We start from the raw sequence: 7,049 nt of genomic DNA, 5'->3' as shown, positions 1-7,049 counted from the left end.
ACAAGGTGCATCCCCTTCCCAAGGTTACCCGTTCTGTAAGAACCGGAATGAGTTCCAGAAACACCTTTCATCTTCCAAAAGGCTTTAGACAAATAGCAACTGTTATTCTGAGCAAAACACTGAGTTGGGTCCTACTCAAAAACTAGTAGCGTGACTTACTTAATTGCACCTCACCGCTTTTGCATGCACTGCTGTTAGGAATCTCATGTGTTACTAAAAAGCCAAATCATAAATGGCAGTCATAAATCATTGATGGCAGTCAAGTGCCATCAATTCCAATTCCACCAAACGCTACAAGCAATTCAGATGGAGCAAAGGGCATTTGATGGCACAGTTGATACCTCTTACAGTGTCATTTCACTCTGTTTGCTATTAGTTCTAGCTCTGTTACAACTACCAAATGTCAAAAAAATCTTGTATTCATAAGTCACTTAGAAATCATATACAAGAAAATCCAGTACCATAAACAGTCCTCTCTGTTCACTAAAAGTTTAGGTTTCTCTGTGCTCATATATTCCAAGTTCCTGGCTAGAAGGGACTGGCATGGATCTCTAGTGGCTACTTCCTTTGTACGTCACCTACTTTCTGGTAATTACCTTGTGGTTAGTCCGGAATATGAATTCAAAGTGGTTCTCAGAGGTGCTCATGGCTTTGAGGCTGAAGGAGCAGAAGGGAGAAGCTTGGGAGTATCGGTGGAGGAGGCAGTCCTGTTTGTTGATTCCCAGGGATTTCAGGAAAGAAATTGGTACTTCGGGCTGAAGCAACCACTATAGGCATAAGCAGTCTGGCTTCCACTGCGCTGAAGCTTTAGAGCTGGAGTTACATAAAACATTCCTCTTGTACAGAGCTAAGTTTGCCAGTGAAATAGTGGTATGAAACAAAACACTTGATTTTTAAACAAAGGATGTTGTTGTTCACAATTTAAGTGACCAGAAAGAGGGAAAGTGACTGTTCTACTTCATCATGTACTGCATTAAAGATACTGCTTGCTAATAAGTGTATAATACTGTTACTGTAAGAAAACACTTACTGGTAAAATTAGTCTTCTCCCTCAATTTCTATACCTGTATTTTTAATCGTTGTGTAGCTATCCTTCATATTTTGTCTTAGCTAAAAGCTAAGAATAATTTTTTTTTTAAGCAATGTCAACACACTGCCAGATTACTTCAAGCTTTTCCTAAAAACAAAATAAAAAAATTATCCAGGTTCTGCTTTTCAGACTTGTGTTGGGCTGGTGCACTTTGAATTTTTAATGCCAAGTAACTGTTGACCCTTATCCTGCCTTCATCTTCCCTCATTTATGTGAAAAACGATGGCTTGAAGAAAAAGGTAGCATGTGCAAGTATCCCTTCTACCTTGGTAATCTTACCTTGAGATAAGATACTTAAAGGCAAAGTTACTGACAATGGACTTCATAGTGGGCAAGCTCAGGGCAACTGTTCCATGCCAGTTCTTCCTGATTGTCTTGCTGTATTCTAGACTGTATCTTTGAACCCCGAAGAATTCATAATTGAACAGATGTCTCTCTCTACCACCTGTTATACAGTGGACACAATTTGCCTGTGTGAGATAAGCCATTTTTCCAGTAGTTATAATTCCCTTTCAGAAGCTTTCAGGGCAAGGTCTGGAAGTGCAGGCTGAGTAGCCATCCTGACCAGGAGGGACTGTACAACGAAAATTCAGGCTCAAATGTTGGTCTTACTGGCATACGTGTGCGCATTGAATGTTGAAACTTCAATGTGAAACAGCTTACAGACAATCTGCAGAGATGTAAAATGGGACAGTGGTATAAATATTGGTCTCATTAATTTTAATATAAGGAGTGTAATAATAAGATTTGTTTTGTTTTGTTTTGAATATGTTTAGTGATGATATTGATACAGTTTATGCCATATCATGTATCTGTCAAAATCAGCAAACAAGTTCAGTATTTACATAGCTAGAAGGGATCAGAGTGTGCTTTCTACTCTGTAATAAGAGTTTGTAAGAGAAAACACAGGCTAATGAGGTATTTGTATTTATCTGAACAGGAATAGGAGGGAACATGTGAGAAAGGACCCTCACGGTTGCCAGTAGTTCCAAGAGAAAACTTCAGAGCAAGGGTGTTGCTGATCAGTAAGGTAATTGAGTAATTACTTGTCCACATCTTATATAGTTTCTGTTTAAAAGATCTCTGCCTAGACAAGCTGCAATCTGACCTCTCTCAAAGCAGAAGTACCATGCCAAAACTCCTAATAAGAGCCAGAAAAAGCAACCGCCTTTACAGGCATCCTTGTAATACCAATCTCTTAGTTTGTTGCAACAAAACCCCAATGTATCAATGAAAGATTTTAGTACAATTATAAAACTGACACTGTTTTTTCTTCAAAAATCTGTGTTAAAATCCTTCAGGTTATTGATTCATGCTATACAACAATACCAGACTCTTTTCATTCCTACTTTTCAGAAAGAAGTTACATTTATTGAAAAATATTGAGCCATGTAGACGTGTAATACTTGTGTGCTAGTGCTGAACAGTAAGAGCTTTCATCAATGAGACTGAGTTCAAATGTTGGCTTGTGTGGCCCTGCTGCTATTTTTGTTATTGAATAAAATGTTCTGAGTCTGCTAGGAAGAGAAATTTGAATGTATGTGCGTATGCATTCTAGAAGCAAGACTGAAAGTTGGAGCTTTGATTTTGCTCATTGACACTCATCAGCAAATGAGGCTGGCAATACCATTAATATGTATTAAGTCTTTCATAAGCAAAATCACACTCAGATAATGCTCAAAATCCAGATGAATATGATTTCTTTCCCCCTGTGGACCTTAGGAAGTATGCAGTAGAAAGATTCCGCCATTGGACTCTGTTAGGGAAGGTGTGGAGACAACAAGGACAAAGTGAGGAGTGAAATGGCCATTTCTATTTTAGTGTTTGAAAGTCTGTACAAAGGGAGTTGCCATGCCCAATGTAGAATATCATTTCATTAGTCACCTTAAAATCCACTAAGGCACATCAAGGTTCTCGCAGCTTTGTTTCACTTCTCCCCTCAGCAGATGTCAGAGGGTTCTTAGCTTTCATCCCTCAGAGTCCTGGTATACTCACAAAGTGTCTTGGGACTTTAGGACTCTTAGTGTATCCTTGGTAAACAAACTTACATACCCCTTCCCACTCCAGCCTCAGGAACATTGCTTCCTCCCCCTCAAAGGAACATGATGAGATTAAGTAAGAACAGCAGATTCCCAACAATCCTTAACTCCTTGAGAACTGAAGTCCTTGTTTAGGCTTGCTGAGCCTAGAGCAAAGAGGCTGGAAAGAGTTCTGACAAACTTACGACATCTTGAGGGATCTGAAGATACTTCCTTTTTCTCACTCCCCCCTCCTGTCTCAGTTAGTGTTCTTCCACAGTCTTGTATCCTGTTGTTCTCCCAACCAAAACTATTCCTGACAGTGAATGCCTGTAGTTAGTTGAAGTAAGGCTTTGCTGAAACAAGTGAAAGACTTTGGCATAAACAGTACATGTCAGGGACCTATGCTCCATGGTTTATATGGCAAGCATATAGGATTTTGTCTACCATGCTGATCGGCAAGACATTAAATGAAAAGGAAGAGCTTATCCTTCCTTTGTCCTCTGCTTGTATATTCCTTATTCTTGAAAATGCTATTATTATTGTTGTTGTTATTATTGATGATGATGATGATGATGATGATGATGATGATGATAATAATAATAATAATAATAATAATAATAATAATAATAATAATAATAATAATAATAATAATAATAATAATAATATCATTACTTTAAGAAAACAAATAAAAATCTCTGGCAGAAAACCAGCCAAGACAAACTGTAGCGCTCTCCCTGGAAATATTGTTACTGGATCAGACAAAGCTGTTTGGCCATACAGTGATCTGATGAGCAGAACTTCTTTAAAGCAGTATTTCAGAAAATGGTTGTGAATGATGGTAGCAAAAGCACTGAGTCCAGAGGCCTTCAAGTCAGGGTGGTATTTTGATGCTGTTGACTGGTGGGTCACATCTCTTTAGCCTGTTTTCAGGGGGGTTGTATTTAGTCAAAAGCTGTACAAACAATGGCAAATTTAAAATTTGCTCTGTAACTGCTTGTAGCTATTAACATTCTTTAACATTTGGATCTTAAAACCCTAGCTTTGTTTGGAAGAGGGAAGAAAACAAATTGGCAAGGACTAAAGGCAAGCTGCAATGAAAAATAAATTGTGGAGCCTGTGAAACCCAGTACAGTATGTCAAGGACAAATAAACCTGTGTGTTACTTACTGTCCTGCCAAAACAATTGCAACAGCAACCCAACCCTCTAAACATATAGCTTTACAAATCAAATACATAAGAAAATTTCTAACCAGGCACTATGCTAGAGACATGAATATAAGAGACGTTATCTTGTTATTAGAGAGGGGTAATAAGGACTTGGCCACAGAACACTTTGCAGTGTTTGAAATCTGTGGTTAAAATGGCAGGACTAGGATTTCATTGTACAAAATCCAGAACAAGGTCAAAGTGCCCTGCAAGAAAATGCTATTTTGAAAACTAGCCACTTGTACTTCTTTGAGGAAGAATATGTTTTGTCACTTTGGTTACTGACCTCGTCATCCAAAAGAGTACAAATCTTTAATCACTCACAAATCATTAAGAGTTAATTTCAAAATATGCCTGTTTGTTCCTCCAAGAACTGCTCACTCTCAGCACTTTCCAAATAACATCAAATCTTTAGAATGTGAGGAATGAATAAATCACATTCTCATCTGATCTGTGGAACATTTTTATTTCTTATTAGTGTCCAAATACACTTACCCATTTGCAGCAAAGGTGAGTGATGAACAGCTCCACCAGCAAGCTCGCTATCTTTTAATATGAATCCGTTCTGCAAAACACACAGGTAAATAAAGAGCTCTAGATTCTCACCCCTCTATAACATGACTCTGCTGCCCTCTCCATGGAGCAAACCACAACATTCCCAGAGCTTCCTCGCTTAAACAGCAACCCTGCTGTGCAGTTACCCTTCTCTCCATACAAATTTGTGCACATGTACACATATGTCCAAATATGTACACATAAAAATTCAACTCCAGGAGCTGGTCATCAGAAAAGAATTTTTGGATTAGCATATTTTCTGAGGACTTGCACACACTACAAAGGATCTTATTCTGTACACCATTTAGAAATCCATTATCTTTGTCTTTTATTATTATGTATCTCCGTGCACGTAAGTGTAGCTCCTTCTAAAGCTTGTCTAATAAAAGAACGCAATATTGTTATTCCTGCTGAATTCTTAAGTATTTTAATGATTGCTTAACTAAATCTCACAGGAGAAGCATTACAGAAAAGGGAGAAAATTCAGCCTCTACAGATTTTAACACTTGCTGAGGTCAGCATAGTATGAATCTAACTGTTCATGGTAGTACTGGGGTGCTGCATGAGATACAGACATGGCAACGAAGCAGATCCTGCCTGCAGACATGCATTTTTTAATCTCATTGACTTAAGTGGATGTTGCCACAGGCAGAATTTGGACCTGTGCTCTCTTAAGGTGGAAATTGGTTTCATAGTGACTGCAAATATTAATATCCAATGGGCACACTATGGGCCCTGTCTTTAATAAGAGCTAAGTTTTTAGTGGATTACAGACAGTTTTAATAAAAACATCTATTGGAAGTATTCATGGTTCTTAAAAATTCTACATTTTAACTTCTACTTCCTGAAGTGTACATAAGGGTATCAGGAAACAGCAGTGTGTTGTAACCCTTGCAACATAATTAGGAGTCTCAAGGCATTTAAGTCACAGGAGTATTAGGAAGCCTTTTACCCTCATATTAAGGAAAAAAGGGAAAAAAAAATAAAAGGGAAGAAACTGTATTTATCATCTAAAGGAAGCCCAAAGTTAATTTTTTGAAACCTGTCCTTTTTAAAGCAATCATAAAACGTTTTGTGACCTTACTCATTCTTTTTAATGTAGGTACATTAACATGTTATCATACAGGTCTTCCAAATGTAAAAATAAAAATAAATTACTAATTACACAAAGCAGGTTAAGTTGTATTGGAATACCTGGGACCTGTATATGTATTTTGATTATAAGTAAACTTAGAGAAGGAACTAAATGTTACAGCAATGCAGCAGACTGTAAAAATCAAGTTGATATAAAGGGACTTTACAGGAGGTACTGATTAGTTTAAACAAAAAAGATGAATAGAGTAGAATAAACCATGTTGGAAGAGACCTTCAAGATCATCACATCCAACCCATCAATTATTCCAACCCACCTAATCAACTATACCATGCAACCAAGCACTCCATCAAGTCTCCTTCTGAACACTTCCAATGATGGCGACTCCACCACCTCCCTGGGCAGCCCATTCCAATGGGCAATCACTCTCTCTGTGTAGAATTTCTTCCTAACATCCAGCCTAAACCTCCCCTGGCACAGCCTGAGACTTTGTCCTCTTGTTCTAGTGCTGGTTGCCTAGAACTGGAAGATGGTTGAGGCTGAGAAGTACTAAACGAGTTAGGTCTGTACTGGGCTTACAGACCTGGGTGTGTACAGCCCTTTTCCCTTTTCCCTCTGACCCACTCCCTGTTTCCACAGGAAGGGAATACATGCATGTAAGGCAAACGCAAATTCAAGTGTTCTCCACCAGGCTGGCCAGTTGTGCAGAACCGACAGCTGCCCTCTGTGTAGATAGTGACTTATCTGGGCAATTTGAACACCATTGGAAGTAAACTGGATAGTGGTAAGATTTAGATCAAGGAGCAGGACTTCGTTGAAGGCAGGAGCAGCATTATAAATTGTAAGTAGAAATTATCAAAGCTGTTCTGGTTTTATAAGTGTTTTCAGGAAGTGAAATGAGGCAGAGTATGGGATCTGTGCAAGTAACTGAAGGGCTTCAGGTTCATGCATACAAAAGATGGGGTTAGCAACAGTTAGGAGCATAATCTCCTGTTTTGAGTAGAAGCAGAAAGATTTGAATGAGATCGGTTTGCTTGGGTTGTGCAGTAGCTGTGTCTGGAACCTGGCTTTTCAACCAGATCTG

The sequence above is a fragment of the Dryobates pubescens genome, chromosome 4 (genome assembly GCF_014839835.1).
Source record: "Dryobates pubescens isolate bDryPub1 chromosome 4, bDryPub1.pri, whole genome shotgun sequence".
Lineage (NCBI taxonomy): Eukaryota > Metazoa > Chordata > Aves > Piciformes > Picidae > Dryobates > Dryobates pubescens.
This window is presented reverse-complemented; position numbering follows the sequence as displayed.